At 42.2% G+C, this 18,597-nt stretch overlaps 1 protein-coding gene and 1 pseudogene across 1 annotated transcript in view; one reads left to right on the top strand and one right to left on the bottom strand.

The window, feature by feature from the left end:
* The window catches only part of MYO1D (myosin ID), a 359,813-nt gene that overhangs the window by 124,198 nt on the left and 217,018 nt on the right, over positions 1 to 18,597 (bottom strand). The window lies entirely within an intron of this gene.
* On the top strand, positions 7,264 to 7,662 carry LOC138082749 (small ribosomal subunit protein eS24-like; annotated as a pseudogene).

Here is an 18,597-nt window from a genome sequence, read left to right as displayed (position 1 = left end):
CTGAGTCCTCCTGTACGTTCAGTTTTCATGTACTGCAACCATCAATATGACTGCCTGTGAGAGACTGACTCCCTTTTAATTATTGCTTCAGATTTACTGTTGTGGGCTTAGGGACCAGATAATCAGATTCATCACAAGGGTGCATGATGCAAGATAAATGGCCCTAAAGGGCCCTCCTTTAGAAAGAGCATGCAAAATTTAGTGCACAAACTCCATCATATTTATTTTGACTATTCAGGAGTTGTTAAAATTTCTCCACTTGTATTCTGTCTATTCCCTCTGGTCCATTTAGGCTGATGCTCTCAAACTTGACTGCACGTGAGACTTACCGGGGACACTCTGGAAAGGAAAGGGCTGGGTACCCATAGTTTTTAAAACCTCCCCAAATGATTCTAATCGCATACAACCATTGATTTAGGTAAAACTGTTAAGTAACTTCATCTTAGACAAATTATTATTTTACAAAGCTACTTGTTTTACTAATCGAATCAAGTTTTACATGATTTTGAATTAGTTTATTTCTCTCTTAAACCACTAACTTACTTAAGTTACTCTCCTCACTGGTCTTTTCTTTGAATTAAAATAATTTTAATTAAATGAATAATGAATTAAAATAACTCCAGGCAATGGAAGAGGTCCAGGTTTTCTATGAGACCTTTGCTGATGGAAGTTGGGGGTGAGGGAGCGGCTGCAACCCTCCTGGATGTTTTTCTCAAAAAGAACACTGATTGTCAAAAAGGTTTCTGTTTTGCTAGGCTGCCCACTTCCTGCTCCTTTGGCACAAAAGAACTTTTTTGGTCTGTGCCCATCTGGGAAGGGGCTTCTCCAGTATGGGATGTACAGAGACCAAAAGAAATCCCAAGGAACCCACTGCCATGTGGCTTCTCAAGTCTTAAGGTCTCCAGTTAGTCCACTTTCTCTCCATCTTTCAAGAGTTTTCTTAACATTTATCATATGATGTTTATGGTTTTCAACTGTAATTAGTGAGGAGGATGAGAAACGGATCTATTCTATCTTGTCCAGAACTGTAATTCCAATTTGCTATTCTAGATCACACACACCAATAGATGAGAAGACGTAGCTTCCTCCTTAGGGAGTTTACAATGTGGCTGAGCAGCCAGGAGGCATTCACTGCAGGAGAGGATGACCTGGGTCTAGTTGGGGAACAGGCTGCTAGTTTCCCTCTCTTTAAGACTAAAAATTCTCAAATGTGAACGCGAAACTTAGACCTTTCCCGGAGCGCCAGGTGGGTCCTCGGCCCATCTAGGGAAAACTCAGATAAGGGTTCCTTGGGGGCCACTCCTTTGACCCAGCCAAGATGAAGTTCATTATCTTACCCTATTCTTCTCGGGGCCCTATTTCAATCCAATATCACCAGTAGCACCATGTCCCAAGCCCCCTAAAATATTTACTGGAATGGTATTTATTTCATCAGCCTCTTCCCAGTTCATCCATACTTTGTTAACACTGTCAGGATTAGCTTCCTAAAAACCAAACCTCATCTTGTCTCCTAAACTTGTCCCTCTGCATTGCCAAAAGCAGTTGTTCACACATCGCTTTGTGTGCTTAGTTGCTCAGTCGTGTCCAACTCTTTGTGACCCCATGGACTGTAGCTGTCAGGCTCCTCTGTCCATGGGGATTCTCCTGGTAAGACTACTGGAGTGGGTTGCCATGCCCTCCTCCAGGGGATCTGCCCAAGCCAGGGATCAAACCCAGGTCTCCCGCATTACAGGCAGGTTCTTTACCATCTGAGCCACCAGGGAAGCCCAAGAACACTGGAGTGGGTACCTATCCCTTCTCCAAGAGACCTTCCCGACCCACAGATCAACCTGGGGTCTCCTGCATTGCAGGGGGATTCTTTACCACTGACCTAAAAAGACACATGTACCCTATACAGAAAAATGCACAAGTGTTTGCACTTATGAACCCCTGAAATGCTTCCTTGTCTGAGAAACCATGTCTGCCCCTCCTCCAAGCTTTTTCAGCAAATCATGCCTCTCTCAGCATGTGATGCGCTGTCCTGGGATGACGTCTGTACATGTTTGCCTCACCCACCAAACAGTGATCAGAGACTGTCTTCTTCCTCTTTATTTCCAGTACCTAGCACAGTGGCATAGCACCACGGTAGACCTCAGACAATCACAATGTATTGAATGTGTGGAGGACAGTGAGTAAAAGGTAGAGACGAGGTCAAAGGGTTTATCCTGCCACATTATCTCCATCCCTAGCACACTGTAAAAACGTCTTTATTTAGATATAATACCAATAAAAGAACATCTTCCTTGTGTCTGTTATATCAGAAAATCAGATTCTCCCTGCAGTACACTAGAACTTCACTATAATGATTCAGTGTAAAGAACCTTAGCTCTGAACCTCAACCAATAACAAAGAAACAAGCTCCTTTATTTAATACCTAAGAGATCAGGACCAGGGTCGGACCATCCCCCAGTGATATGTGACAACGTATGGTGATGTCCGTTACAAGGGATGAGAGTCAGCAAACGTAAAGTGATGGATCTTACACCACTCTTGTTGAAGGAGAATCTTCTGGTAAGACTATTTGCAAACGTAGGTACTGGTACATAGCCAGTACCTTAAAGGTTTAATTTTTTTAAAAAAGAACTTTTAATGATGTACTGGAGTATAGCCAATGAACAATGTGATAGTTTCAGCTGAACAGCAAAGGGGCACAGCTATACATATACATGCATCCATTCTCCCTCCAGGTCCCCTCCCATCCAGGCTGTGCGTAGTCGCTCAGTCCTGCCCGACTCTTCCCGACCCTGCCAGGCTCCTCTGTCCATGGGGGTCCTCCAGGCAAGAATACTGCAGCCACATGACATTGAGCAGAGACCCCTGTGCTGCACAGTAGGTCCCTGTTGGCTATCCATTTTAAATACAGCAGTGTGTACAGGTCCATCCCAAACTCCTCAACTATCCTGACCCCCCATCCCCCCACCCATAAATTCAGTTCTCTAATCTGTGAGTTTCCTTCTGTTTTGTAAATGCATTTGTATCATTTCTTCTTAGGTTCCACATATAAAGGATGGCATAAGCTATTTCTCAGGAAGGTTTATTTTTTTGATACATTTCACAGGCTTTTTAGAGAACACACACACACTCCCTCTCTATCATTTTCTCTCTTTCCCTCTCTCTCTCACACACACACACACATACATATAAGAAACATCCAATGGAAGAACTGAATTTGATGGCAAGTCCAACTTTCAACAAATGTTTCCAAACATGAACTGGCCACAGGGATACATATGTCCCTGCCCTCTTGACCTCCTCTCCCATCTCCCACCCTCTAGGTTATCACAGAGTACCGGCTTGGGCTCCCTGGGTCACACAGCAAAGTCCCAATTGCTTTCTATTTTACATATGGTAACGTATATGTTTCCATGCTAGTCTCTCAGTTCAAATGTAGACCAGTTTTTAAAGTCTTTAACTGAATTTGTTGCAATATTGCTTCTGTTTTACATTTTGGCTTTTTTTTTTTTGGTCTTGAGGCATATGGGATCCTAGTTCCCTGACCAGGAACTGAAATCATGCCCTCTGCACTGGAAGGCAAAGTGTTAACCACTGGACTGCCAGAGAAGTCTCTCTTCTCTCTTTTTAGAAGAGGATCTTAGCTGTATGTGTTATTTATCATCAAGGGAGGTGGTGACAGGAAGTCACGACCAGGGTTGTGATTCTAACGAGTCAAACGAAAGCCAGGTGCCGTTCCCTGCGAGTTTTGTGACCCTGGGCTATTACTTTACTTTTCTGAGTGACAGTTTCCCCTGGAGAGAAAGGTGTAACCATCTGTCCCTACATGGCTGCCACAGGCTTGTGCTGGGCAGGCTGGTTGGCTTCTCTGCTTCTCCCACAGGCCTGTGCGAAGACTGGGTGATGTATTATTTCACTGCTAATGCCTGCCAGATGCACAGCATATAGGAGGTGTTCAAAAATTCTGACTGCAGAAAAGGGAGCTCTGATAAGACAGTTGTGTAAAAGGAAGCCTATTCCTGCAAGGTTAGAGATGTCTATTTCTGTAATCCAGCGTCTTGTGGCTAATATACATAATGATTGGCGTATTTTGGCAAACGTTTCCCAGGTGGCGCTGGTGGCAAAGAACCTGCCTGCCAGTGCACTAGGCATAAGAGACGTGGGTTAGATCCCTGGGTTGGGCAGATCCCCTGGAGAAGGGCATGGCTACCCACTCCAGTATTCTTGCCTGGAAAAATCCCTTGGACAGAGGAGCCTGGTGGGCTACAGTCCATGAGGTTGCAAAAGAGTCAGACATGACTGAAGTGACTTAGCACACATTTCTGTTAATGCCCAGATCCTTTATGTGTATGCCTCTATTCAGGGCTTTGTTTTAAAAGGATCTTGTTACTAACAATCTGACCTCTGGATAAATGAGGTGGTGTCATACTAATTTTCTCATACTTTAGTTTTTAAAGGCTTTGTGTTTCTTTAACGAGATAGCTTTTCAAAGGAATTAAGCATGCGCTCTGATGATTGCTGCTTTCAGACACTGCTTTGATACACCTTTTATATTTGTAATTGAATTTCCAAGTACTGTACTAATGAAAATGGACTCTACCTTCTGCCCCAAAGCACCTTTTGACATTGTAAGTTGGTTTGCTTATTTAGTATGGTTTAGCATAAGCGGTGCTGTCTAACCCATACAACAAAAGACATTTACTTCCAAACACATGTCAGGAAAACAATCAATAGGGTAGCTTTGAAATTCTGGCTTTCTTCTCTTATTAAAAAAAAAATGAGAGAACCTGGCTAGATGCCCCACTTCTTAGAAGTATTTTAAAACTATGTGGCTCACTCAAATCCAATCATGAAATAACTGAGTATTAAAAGAAATTATAAGGAGCGGACCATTTCGCTGCTAAAGCATCAGAGCAAGAAAAGATTCTTAAAAAAATTAAACTGAAACCCTAACACCTCTTTTAAAATTCTTTTTTCATACAGACATCACTTTTTTTTTTTTTTAAGAACGGAGGTTTCCAAATATCCGATATTGCTAGGCAACGCTCTTTGTTATAACAGGCAAAAATCTAAACGTTTCCACGAGATGTTAGAAATACTACAGCTTGCAGGAACTCGCTGAGAATTAATTAGGAAGGCAAGTTTATTACCCAAATAAATAAATAAACCCAAAGCCACTCAGTGTCTGACATTAGGGGTTATATACTTTCCATTAAAGGGGACTAATAAATATAGTTTAAAGGCTCAAGGGAGGAGTGAGGGGGAGAGGGCTGGCGAGCACCAGCTCAGGCGGTGCCAGACATCAGCTGACTGCCTCCATTGAGATTACCATGGAAACGCCTTCTCCTGGGATATAGCCACGAGGGCAGGGTGCTTGAGAAATGTGATGGGGAGCAGAGCCGGCGCTCGATGGATTTTTAGCAGGGTTCACCCCTGTAGCACATTATAAGGACAATCCATCTTCCAAATCAAACAGTAGCTTTCTAGCGAGTCACGTCAGATAGAGTAATAAAGCATGAAGCCTGGCATAATTACGATCCATTTACCTCTACAAAACAGTCACATCCTTTCAGATAATTGTCTCTCTTCTCTCCCCTGCCTGCTTCCTATTCTCCCTAGAACTAAAGGAGGTATTTGTGCAAATTAATTGGCTGCTTCCTCAGCCATCAAGCCCATGCTGATAAAAAGGGACTATATCAAAAACAGCCTTCACGGGCAGATTCAAACATTTTTCAAACCCACCCGTCACGCAGAACCAACACAACTCTGCCAACAAAAGGGTAAGAGGAGTCCCAGCTGAGGTCAGGTTAAATGTTTCAGTTTATGTGGTCTCCCTCGAAACCGGTGAACAGATTTTATGTTTATGCAAATTAAACTCGGTCTTAGCAACCAGCTCCCTGAGCGCTGGCTGGGGAGCACCCATGTCCACAGGAACTCAAAAGGCAGCAGGGCACTGATTCAAGCGATGTGCCTCAGCCATGGGGTGCAATTTCCCCCACCAGTTATAGGGATCTCTAGAATGACGCGTGGAGTTCAAGAGGCGTGATCAAAGTTTTGCACACAACATGACTAATTGTGTGGGCTGTTTCTTGCCTTTGTCTCTGCATCAAGCTGCGGCTACCAGGAGTCTTCCCACTTTGCAAAACATTCAGATTATGACCCCACCGTCCCCCGTTCAAATTTTAACCTTTCTTGACAACTGTATTGGAATTAATGTTTTAATTTTATGTTACCACTTACAAATGTAGAAAGTGACTCAAGGGGGATGACATTAATTTGACAATAACACAGCATTCCTAATCTAACTGTATCTAGAAAGTTACACTGTGGTTAATAAAGGGGTCACCTGTAACTTGAGGATTTCATCCTGACTGCTATGGATAATTATTTGATCATGCCATTTGTGAGAATATTCTGAAAAAACCCGTCACGGTTTCCTATTTTTATCTTTCCTGTGAAGAGTGCCTGGAATCTTGATTAAATGATAGATTGATTTTTGCTAATGCAAGGGGAAAAAAAAGCTCCCTGATTTATCTTGTAATTATATTTTACCTCATGTAAAGATCAGATCAGTTGTCATCTCCTGAACACAAACCAACTAACCACAGAGAGGGGAGACATGATTTCTGTAGTTAAAGATTTACTGAGACCCCAATGAGTGCTGGGTTATATAATTTAGGGTAACAGAAAAATAAATGATACCGTAACACATCTGCTAGAATGGCTAAAATTAAAAAAAAATCTGGTGTAGAACTCTTGATCATTGCTGGTAGAAATGCAAAATGATAGTCATGTTGAAAGACAGTTCGGTGTTTCTTATAAAGCCAAACTTGGCCTTATCACAGGAGCTAGAACTGTACTTGAAGGGTTTTACCCAAAGAATTTGATAACCTGTGACCATACAAAAACCTTCATGTGAATGTTTCTAGCAGCTTTAGTCATAACTGCCCCAAATTAGAAGCAACCAAGATGTTTCAATAAGCCAAAGGATAAACCAACTATGGTACATTCATACAATGGACTACTACACAGCCATAAAAAGAAATAAGCTATCAAGCCATGGAAAGGCATATACAAAACCTCAAATACTGATTCCTAAGTGAAAGAAGCCAGAATGAGAAGTATGATTCCAAGTATATGATATTCTAGCAAAGGCACAACTACAGTAAAATGATCAGTGGTTGCCAGAGATTCGGGGGAGAGAGATAAAAGCTGTAGAAATACTTAAGAAGTATCCATGTCCCCTCCCTGGCTGCCTGAGGATCGACCACTATGAGGAACAACACAGTAGCTATCTGGACCAGGAGGTTCCCGACCAATCAACTATGGAAACAAATGATCACTGATGTCCTTCATCCTGGCTGGCAACAGTACCCAAGACAAAAATGGGGGGGGAGGGGGGGAACCAGACAAAATATACAAGACTATTTTAGCTGTTATCTTCGTATTTGGATTCGGAACCATTTTGGTGGTGGCAAAGCCAATAGCTTTGGTGTGATTTACGATTTCTTGGATAATGCAAAGAAAAATAAATCCAAACACAGACTTGCAGAATGTGGCCTGTATAAGAAAAAAAAAAATTCAAGAAAACAGTGAAGGGAACACAAGAGCAGAATGCACAAAGTCAGCAGGACTGTAAAGGCCATCGTTGGTGCTGGCAAAAAGGAGTGAAGACTCTGCAGTGATTTGATCTGTGGTGACTGCCCAGAGTTTAAATGAGAGGATAAATAAACTGTAAAAGCTTCAATACAAAAATTATCAAAGATCAAAGCATTGGCAGAGTTTTGTTAGAAAAAGAGACTGGTAAAGGAAAAATGAAAATAACAGGTATTGTTACTGATGGGCAGCTTATTAATAGGTAAATGCTTGATGGCCATTTTTATCTTAATTTTTTATGCTAAATTCTAATTGTTCATAGGAAAACATAGGATGTGTTCTATAAGCAGTTGGAATTTAGGCTACAGCAAGGGCAACATAAACTCAATGGACATGGGTCTGAGTGGACTCTGGGAGTTGGTGATGGACAGGGAGGCCGGCACGCTGTGCTTCATGGGGTCGCAGAGTTGGACATGACTGAGCAACTGAACTGAAGGGCAATATAATAATAGCTTGGCTACAATGAAACATTTTCTAAAGATCCACAAGGCAGAGTCAGCCATACATGTGCCTTCTTTACTGAGATGCAAGATATAATCTTAAGTGTGTGGAAGTGTAAAACTGAAATAAAATAAACACTTTCTGGGACTTCCCTGGTGGTCCAGTGGCTAAGACTCTCTGCTCCTAACGCAGAGGGCCTGGGTTCAGTCCCTGGTCAGGGAGGTAGATCCCACATGCCGCATCTAAGATCCAGTGCAGCCAAATAAATATGTTTAAAAAACTAACATCTCCTGATTTAATTTCCAGCTTATAGGAAATACAGGGACTAGGAGAAAAAGTTAAATGACCATGAGGAAACAATTAGACAAATCCAGACTAGACCAGTCCTGGATTCTTTAAAAACTCAACATCATACATACCAAGTGTTAGTGAGGATACGGAGAAACCAGGACTCTCATGCTGAAGACAATGCAAAATGGAGCAGCCACTTTGGAAAACAGTTTGGTAGTTCCTTACAAAGTTAAACAAATGCCATGAGGAGTACTTCCATTCATAGACAGCCACCCGAGAGAAATAAAAACACATGCCCACATAAAGTCTTGCATCATGTCTTTAGCACCCAAACGTCCATCAGCTGGTGAATGGAGAAATAAAATGCGGTACATCCACTCAATGGAGTATTACTTAGCAATGAAAGCAGAGAACCAGCGATACTCGGAACATGGACGAACCTCTGAAACATTATGCTAAACAAAGGAAGCCAGACACGAAAACAGTATCTAGTGTATGGTACGATTCCATGTACATCAAGTTTTTAGAAAAGGTGAAAGTATAGACACAAAAAGGCCAGTGATTGTCCAGGGCTGAAACTGAGAGTGGGGATTTACCACAAGTGAGCATGGGAGAACTTTCTCAAGTGATGGAAATGTTCCAAGACTGGAATTATGTGATCTTTGGACAACTGCATACCTTTACTAAAAATAACTGAACCGGACCTTGCTAAGTCACTTCAGTCATATCCAACTCTGTGCGACCCCAGAGACGGTAGCTCACCAGGCTCCCCCGTCCCTGGGATTCTCCAGGCAAGAACACTGGAGTGGGTTGCCATTTCCTTCTCCAATGAACCAGACCTTACAATGGGTGAATTTTGGGTAAGTGCTCTAAATGTATTAGTTCCAGGGCTGCCATAACAAAGTAGCAGAGCTTAAACAACAGAAGTCTGTTGCCTCAGAGTTCTGGAGGCTAGAAGTCCAAGACCAAAGTGTGGGCAAGGCTAGCTCCTTCTGAGGCCTCTCTCCTTGCTTGCGAGTGTCTGTCTGGCCCCTATGTCCTCCTGTGATCTTCCTCTGTGTGTGTCTGTGTCCTAATCTCTTCTTAAAAGGACACCAGGTCTTACCAGGTGGTGCTAGTGGTAAAGAATCCGCCTGCTAATTCAGGAAATGCTGATTCCATCCCTGGGTTGGGAAGATCCCCTGGAGAAGGGAATGGCAACCCCATCCAGTATTCTTGCCTGAGAAATCCCATGGACAGAGGAGCCTGGTGGGCTACAGTCCATGGGGCTGCAAAGAGTCAGACACAACTGAGCAACACACAGACAGACAGACAGACATCAGTCATAGTAGATCGGGGCCCACTTTAAGGTCTCATTTTAACCTAATTACCTCTTTAAAGATTCTGTCTCCAAACATAGTCCTATGTTAAAGTACTGGAGGGTTACGATTTTAACAAATGAATTCTGAGGGAACACAACTGAGCTCATCATAGTAAATTATATCTTAATAATGCTGTTTAAAAAAAAAAAAAAGCAAGGGGTTGTGTCTAGAGGCATAGTTTTGGACTAAAAGATATGTAATGACCAGATCCAAAATATGAACCTAGATAGGATTTTAAAAAAATAGGTATAAAAGACATTCTTTGAACAACTGAGGAAATCTGAATGTGAGTTGACCAACACATAACGGATAATGATTATATATTATATTTGGTATTATAGAAATGTTATTAATATTTTTAGATATGAAGGTGGTGTTGTGGTTAAGAGAGAAGATGTCCTATTCTTAGGAGAATGCACACAGGGGCATTTTAGCAGTGAAGTGTCATGAGAGAGAGAAAATAAGTATGACAAAAAAGAAATTAAACATTTAATGAATCTAGGTGGAGGGAATATGGGTATTCCTTATAATATTCTTTTAATTTCCCTATACATTTGAAAAATTTTATAATAAAAAGTTGGAAGAATACCATTAGCAGTGAACTCTGAAGGGGTAGAAAGTTCTACAGGTAGAAAAGGCACCTGCATCCAAGATTTCCTTCATTCTTTTCCTTCCTGGCTAACTGACATAGAAAATATACTCTTTTAAAAGCTCACATCCAGTTATAGCTTTTTATAAGTGAGAAATGATTAGTGTTTGTTTCTACTACATAAAATCTAGAATAAAACATAGCATAGACTTTAGAGTTTTAAAAATTTGACAGGGAGGAGCTCAGTGGTAAAGAATCTGCCTGCAATTACAGGAGACCCAGGTTCAGTCCCTGGGTTGGGAAGATCCCCTGGAGGAGGGCATGGCAACCTACTCCAGTATTCTCGCCTGGAGAATCCCATGGACAGAGGAGCCTGGTGGGCTACAGTCCACGGGGTCACAAAGAGCTGGACACGACTGAAGTGACTGGGCATGGACGCATGCAGCGAAGAGGTCAGAGAGCAGAGATGGCCCAGAGGGCGAGGAATCGGCCTGCAAAGCAGGAGCCACAGGAGACGTGGGTTCAAACCCTGGGCCAGGAAGATTGCCTGGAGGAGCAAATGGCAACTTACTCTATTATTCTTGCCTGAAAAATTCCATGGACAGAGGGGCCTGGCAGGCTACAGTCCACGGGGTTGCAGAGAGTCAGACACGACTGGGCAACTAAGCACATTTAGAATAGCAAATGACAGAAGCAAAGACTTTTTAAAATAGGAGCAGCAAACCGGTGGCCTGTGGGCTCACAAGATGTGTTCTATTTGGCTTACATGGCATTTAACAATCAGGAGATATTACCTGTAATATAGACTTCAACTTTTCCTGGGTGAATCCAAAGATTTGGCATATGGGTCTCTAGAGAGGTCACAACAGATTACAGTGGTAGCTGCTCCCTGACCGGTATGAACTTCATGCATTTCTAAACCTGACTCCTAAAGGAATTTTACTTTTTCACAGAGGAAATGGGTAAACAGGAAGCTGTCCCTTCTGCTAGGATTTGCTTTATCTTCCGCTTTCTCCTTCATATGGATACAGCTAATGAGAATGTTGGCTTTCCCTTGTGTCTCAGTGGTAAAGAATCTGCCTGGCATTGTAGGAGACGGGGGTTCAATTCCTGGGTTGCGAAGATCCCTGGAAAAAGAAGTGGTAACCCACTCCAGTATTCTTGCCTGGGAAATCCCATGGACAGAGAAGCCTGCTGGGCCCCAGTCCATGGGGTCATAAAAGAGTCAGATACGACTTACTGACTAAAAAACAACAAGAATGAGAATACTATATTGGGAGGAGGGTGAAATTGAAGGGGGAGATTTTGGAAATTTATTATAATTTTACAGTTCATAAAATCTTTGCCCAACAGTAATTAAAACTGTCATTGGCACAAAGATAGACAGGAGACCAATAGAACGGAGCAGAGAAACTAGAAAGAGACATATGGCCACTGTGATTTATAACAAATGTAGTGCTGAAGAGCAAGTGCGGAAAGATGGTCTTTTCAATATGGGCCAATTGTTTATATGGGAAAAAAATAAACCCTGAGCTGTTGCCTTGCACATACACAAAAGTCAATTCTAGGTGGACTGTAAGATGTCAATATGAAAGGTGCAGCGATAAAGCCCAGCCTATGGAATATGATAGATGAGGATATTTTCACAACCTTGGGATAGGGAATGCTTTCTTAAGCAAAAATAAAAAAGCATCAACCTCAGAGGGAAAAAAACGGATAAACTGAAGTATATCAACATGAAAAATGATGCTCACAGAGACACTAAAGGAATGAAAAGGCAAGTCATAGAGCTGGAGAAAGTATCTGTAAGATCTATAGCTGCCAAGGGGCACCAACGCAGAATATAAAAAGAACTTCTAAAAATCAACATTTTAAAGACAGAAACACAGCAAGAGACGTCAACAGGCAATTTACAAAAGAAGTCCAAATGACCAGTGAGCACACAGAAAAGGGCTCAACCTTATTAGTAATAAGAGGAGTACAAAGAAAACCCACAATACGTATCTGTCAGTGGATCAATGGATAAAGATGAGGCATACACATGCGACGTAGCATTATTCAGCCATGAGAAACAAGGAAATCCCGCCGTTTGCAACAGTGTGGCTGAACCCTGAGGGCATTATGACTGAAATAAGCTGGACAGAGAAAGACAAATAGTATACGACTGCCATCACCAGTCTTTCTGGCACCAGGGATTGGTTTCGTGGAAGACAATTTTGCCATGGACTGGGGATGGGGCGGGGGATGGTTTCAGGATGATTCAAGCGCATTACATTCATTGTGCACTTTATTTCTATTCCCTGGTAGCTCAGCTGGTAAAGAATCTGCCTGCAATGCAGGAGACTCCAGTTCGATTCCTGGGTCAGGAAGCTCTGCTGGAGAAGGGATAGGCTACCCACTCCAGTATTCCTGGGCCTCCCTGGTAGCTCAGCTGGTAAAGAATCCACTTGCAATGTGGGAGACCTGGGTTTGATCCCTGGGTTGGGAAGATCCCCTGGAGAAGGGAAAGGCTACCCACTTTAGTATTCTGGCCTGGAGAATTCCATGGACTGTACTTGACTGAGTGACTTTCACTTTATTTCTATAATTACATCAACTCCATCTCAGATCATCAGGCATTAGATTAGAGGTTGGGGACCCCTGCTATTGATATCACTTATATGTAGAATCTAAAAATGATAAACTTAGAGAAACAGAGAGTGGCTCAGGGGGAGGTGAGGAAAACGAAATGTTGGTCAGAGGGCACAAACTTCCAGCTAGAAAATGAGTAAGTTCTTGGGGCCTATTATACAGCATGGTGATTACAGCTAATACAGTATTACATAACTTGAAAGTTGCTAAGTGATCAGCTCTTCAGTGTTCTTACTACAAAAAAGAAATGGCAATTACCTGGTGTGATGGAGGTGTCATCTAACGCTATGGCAGTACTCATACTGCAAGAGATACATGTATCAAGTCAACACACTGCACGCCTTAGACTTACACAATGTTATATGTCTGTTATATTTCAATGAATCTAGAACTGTCCCCCACATGTGTAACTACCACACACCTACCAGAATAGCTAAAATTCAAAAGACTTTCAGCTTTGCAAATAAGATCTATACCACTGTTCTAGATTTCACGTATATGCGTTAATATATGATATTTGCTTTTCTCTTTCTGATTTCACTGTGTATGGCAGTTAAGGGAGAAAGGGGGCGGGGTGGGAAGAAGTAGGAGATTGGGATTGACGTATATACACGACTGATACCGTGTATAAGAGAGACAACTGATGAGCGCCTACTGTGGAGCCCAGGGAACTCTGCTCAATGCTCTGCGGTGACCTAAGTATAAGGGAAATCCAAAAAAGAGGGATATGTGTATATGCACAGCTGAGTCACTTTGCTGTCTAGAAGAAACTAACACAACATTAAAAACCAACTATACACCAATTGAAAAAAAAAAAAAAGACTGTCAGGACCTAGTGTTGGAGAGAAAACGGAGCAACTGGATCTTTCACATGTTGTTGGGCGTGGGGTGGGGTTGTAAACCAGTATGACCACTTTGGAAAACTGGAATTATCCAGTGAACTGAACAGCGATTTCATCCCTGGGTATTTGTCCAATGAAAAAGTATGCATCATAGCAATACCAAAACACACGCATAAGAATGACTTTAAAAATCTCAAATATCCATCAATATGTGAACGGATAAACAATTTGCGGTGTATTTTGACAAGGAAATACTACAAAGCGGTGAAAATGAGCAAACCAGAATTACAGGAAACCACATGGATGTTCCCATGAAGATAATGTTGAAAGAAACACAAAAAAGAGTACACAGTGTTTGATTTCACTTACATTAAGTTCAAAATGAGCAAAATTATGCCTCTGAAAAGGAAAGAAGAGATAGTGACTGGGAGGGGGCATATGTTTTCTTTTTTGGGAGTCTTGTATCTTGATTTTGGGAATGGTTACACCAGTAAACTCACTTTGTGATAATTATCAAGCTATAAAGCTGTGGTTTTTCTAGTAGTCAGGTACGGATGTTAGAGTTGTACCATAAAGAAGGCTGAGGGTCGAGGATTAATGGTTTCAAACTATGGAGCTTTTACAAGACTCTTGACAATCCCTTGGACAGCATGGAGATCAAACCCTGAATATTCACTGGAAGGACTGATGCTGAAGCTGAAGCTACAATACTTTGGCCACCTGATGCAAAGAGCCAACTCACTGGAAAAGACCCTGATGCTGGGAAACATTGAGGGCAGGAGAAGGGGGCAACAGAGGATGAGATGGTTGGTTATAGCCTATCTGAAGCACCGTTCTCCCACTGGCGCTTTCCCACCAGGAAAATCTAATTCAGCAGGTCCAAATGTGACTTGGGCCTTAAGGACAACAATCAAAAATTGCAGAGAGAAGAGATCATTTATACCCCCAAATGAATGAGTCATTACTCATGCTATGCTAGGAGAAGTCAGGGAAGACTATGCATAGATTTGCAAATGCTTAACAAGGAGCTGAAGGACCAATTTGGATCGTGCAGAACTGGTTGCCATGGTGAGGCCTCATCAGAGACACCGTGTTCAGTGTCACTGCGGGATGAAACTCTAACGGTTTGTTGGGTTGGCTGATTCATACCTTAGCCTAGCACTGGCCCAGGCTGTATGGCAAAAAAGGTAATTGTTAGATAGGAGACACACAAAGAGGGACTTCCTGATGATTCTGGCTAAGACTTCATGCTTTCAAAGCAGGGGTGCCCAGGTTCAATCCCTGGTCAGGGAACAAGATCTCTCATCGAAACTAAGAGTTCACAGGCTGCAGCTAAAAATCCCACATGCCACAACTAAAAGGTCCTATGTGCTGCAACTAAGACCTGGAGCAGCTAAATAAATAAACATTAAAAAAAAGACACACAAAGAGAAGTAGAGACAGAGAGTGGCAGAAACTGACACCATCTAAGCATCATTTTGCTGAGGGGGACACAGGTTAACATGGTCTCTCAGAGCTGCCCTAAAACCTGAATAGGGCCCTGGGTTCCTATGAGATTTCTTTTCCTTACTACTGTGTGTATCCTTTCTTTAAACACAAATCAAAATAGTACGGGGCCCAGGGCAGGCCTCCAAATATGTATCAATGGCATATTGACTATTTTGAATTAAAGTTACTTAAGAAGCAGCCAATGCAAAAAGGATACTTTGACCCTCCTCTTTATTTCTTTGAAACCAGGAAATAAATCTCTCGTATGAAAGGTGCCCTCTTTGGACCCAGAGAAAGACATCAGGAGGGCCAAAGACAGACAATTCAGGTCCGAGAAGCCTGTATAAATAAACCTTGCCCCTTCTTCACTAATTTACCTCCCAAGCTCACCCCTTGGCTTAAATTCTTTATAATTACGCCTGAACCTAGTTTCTTTGTCCTTCCAAATCCTCACAAATTTATTGTTTCTTTATACACAAAGATATTAAGTTACCCACTCTTAGACATTCTCTGAGCATCTTTTTACGATATCCCATTAAAAAGCAGAGACATTACTTTGCTGACAAAGGTTCATATAGCCAAAGCTATGGTTTTTCCAGTAGTCATGTATGGATGTGAGAGTTGGACCATCAAGAAAGCTGAGTGCTGAAGAATTGATGCTTTTGTACTGCTGTGTTGGAGAAAACTCCTGAAAGTCCCTTGGACTACAAGGAGATCAAACCAGTCAATCCTAAAGGAAATCAACCCTGAATATTCATTGGAAGGACTGATGCTGAAGCTGAAGCTCCAATACTTTGGCTACCTGATATGAAGAACTGACTCATTAGAAAAGACCCTGATGCTGGGAAAGATTAAAGGCAGGAGAATAAGGGAACGAGAGAGGATGAGATGATAGGATGGCATCACAGACTCAATGGTCATGAGTTTAAGCAGGCTCCAGGAGTTGGTAATGGACAGGGAAGCCTGGTGTGTTGCTTCCATGGGGTTGAAAAGAGTTGGAAATGACTGAGCGACTGAACTGCCTGATGCCCATAAAACTAAGTTGGGTTTCCTCCTGTTAATCTGTCTTGTGTCAACTTTATTATTAGGCAGCCACAAACACTTAAGAGGAACAGAGGGAATCTCTCTCCCCCTCCCCACAATCACAATCTGTTCCCCGGAGCCAGAAAAGTCTCACTGACACAGGACAGGCAGCTGGGCAGAAGCAGGAATGAAGAGCAGAGAAGGAGAGGAGCAAAGAGTGGGATCAGTAGTTATGTTTTTATTGATTACCCTTATTTCTGAAAACTTTCCAACTTGATTCTGAAACACAGTGTTTCCAGAGTTCTTTTCCTTCCTGGAATAATTCATAACCTTATGGAACTGGAGAGAAATTAGAACTCATTTGGCACATTAGAAGAGAAAAGAGAAAGCGGAGGCCCAGAAAGAACGGAGATTTCATTTTCATTCCATTTCCTTCAGTCAGTCTCTTTTCCCCACCATTTAAGCATGATGTTCTTGAATCATCTGCCCCTTCTCCCTCTACACTGATAATTTCAGCCTCAAATTATACATGTGTCTGCTCCTAAATTTTTATCCTAAGTGCTGAATGCTATGCTCTTTTATACAATGTTAGACTCCAGTGATCGATGGGATGTTTGCTTACAAGTGTCATCGGTGTCTGAAACTCAGCCTGGTTAAGACTGAAATCTTTCTCCATCTCGTCTCAGCTTCTTCATCCCTGCCATGAGCATTTTCATTTTTAGAGCTTCCTTGTTGTAAACTTTTTTTTTTTTTTAAGATTTTTTGATGTGGACTATTTTTTAAGGCATTATTGAAATTGTTTCAATATTGCTTCTGTTTTGTGGGTCTTTTTTTTTTTTGGCCCCAAGGCATGTGGGATTTTTAGCTCCCCAATCAGGGATCAAACCTGCACCCCTTGCATTGGAAGCTGATGCTTTAACCACTGGACTACCAGGGAAGTCTCCTTAAACTTTTTAAATTTCAAAATATTTCATATGAAAAGGATAAAGAATAAAATAATATTCACATCCCTATTATTCAGACTTAATATTTGGCTGTATTTGCTTCAGATTGAAGGACATCTTTACAGACATGGCTGGAAGTCCCCAGCCCCATTCAATCTGCTCCCTCCTGAGAGGTTCGATCCTTGGGTTGGGCTGATCCCCTGGAGGAGGGCATGGCAACCCCACTCTGGTGTTCTTGCCTGGAGAATCCCATGGACAGAGGAGCCTGGCGGGCTACAGTCCATGGGGATGCAAAGAGTCGGATGACTGAAGCGAGTTAGTATAGCACAAAGCACATCCTGAGACAAAGGCTGATGAGCTTCAGGACTGATCCAGGAGGTGCAGGGAGCTGGGCAAGGGAGTGGGGAGGTGGCTCAGCAGGGGAGGGCGGCCAGTAGGGCCCATTATTAAGCAGCTACTATGGTGGGCAGCGCAGCTTATTCCTATAGAAAAGCTCCTGCAAACGATGTAAAACACACCAGAATTGTCACGGCCAATGAATGGTGGGGTTTGGAGGATGTATATGCCCACACCCACTGGTCATGCAGGTGGCTAGGGGTGGGGATTATTTCCAGTCAAGGGTTCCAGCAGTCTGTGGGGAGCCTTCTAACAAAGATGCTGGCTATTGGAAGTTAGGCTGGAATGTACAAAAGTGGAAAGGACATCAAAGGGATGTGGGTGATAGCATCGGTGACAGGGTGTGTCCTGCCTGTTGACCTCAATTTACCTTGATGTTTACCTAAACATTGCTACTTTAAAAAAATATGATATTATTGATAACACTGATGATGATAATGATGATGAAGAGGAACAGTGCCTGTAACTATACACCAGTCAACATGAAAAACGTAGAAAATAATCAGTTCAAAGACCTGTTTAACTGCTTACTGGATTTTTATCATGCGCCTGATTGCTCTCCCTTTAAAAGAAAGTAAGAAAAAGAGATACACATTGTACTAGACTTTGACAAAATGTGACCTTCTCCCTCATCTTCCTTCATCTCCTTCTTCAAGACTATGGGGTTAATAGGCTTAAATGGTGATTAACATGCGATTATAGGTCTTTGCTAAAAGACTACCTATGATCAAGAATGTCTTAGAACATCATTTCCTTCTAAGCTGAAATCCATTTGCCTTTCTACTGAAAGAAAGCTGAGCACTGAAGAATTGATGCTTTTGAACTGTGGTGTTGGAGAAGACTCTTGAGAGTCCCTTGGAGCGCAAGGAGATCCAACTGGTCCATCCTAAAGGAAATCAGTCCTGAATATTCACTGGAAGGACTGATGCTGAAGCTGAAACTCT

This window comes from Capricornis sumatraensis, chromosome 8 (assembly GCF_032405125.1).
Source record: "Capricornis sumatraensis isolate serow.1 chromosome 8, serow.2, whole genome shotgun sequence".
Classification (NCBI taxonomy): domain Eukaryota; kingdom Metazoa; phylum Chordata; class Mammalia; order Artiodactyla; family Bovidae; genus Capricornis; species Capricornis sumatraensis.
This window is presented reverse-complemented; position numbering and strand designations above follow the sequence as displayed.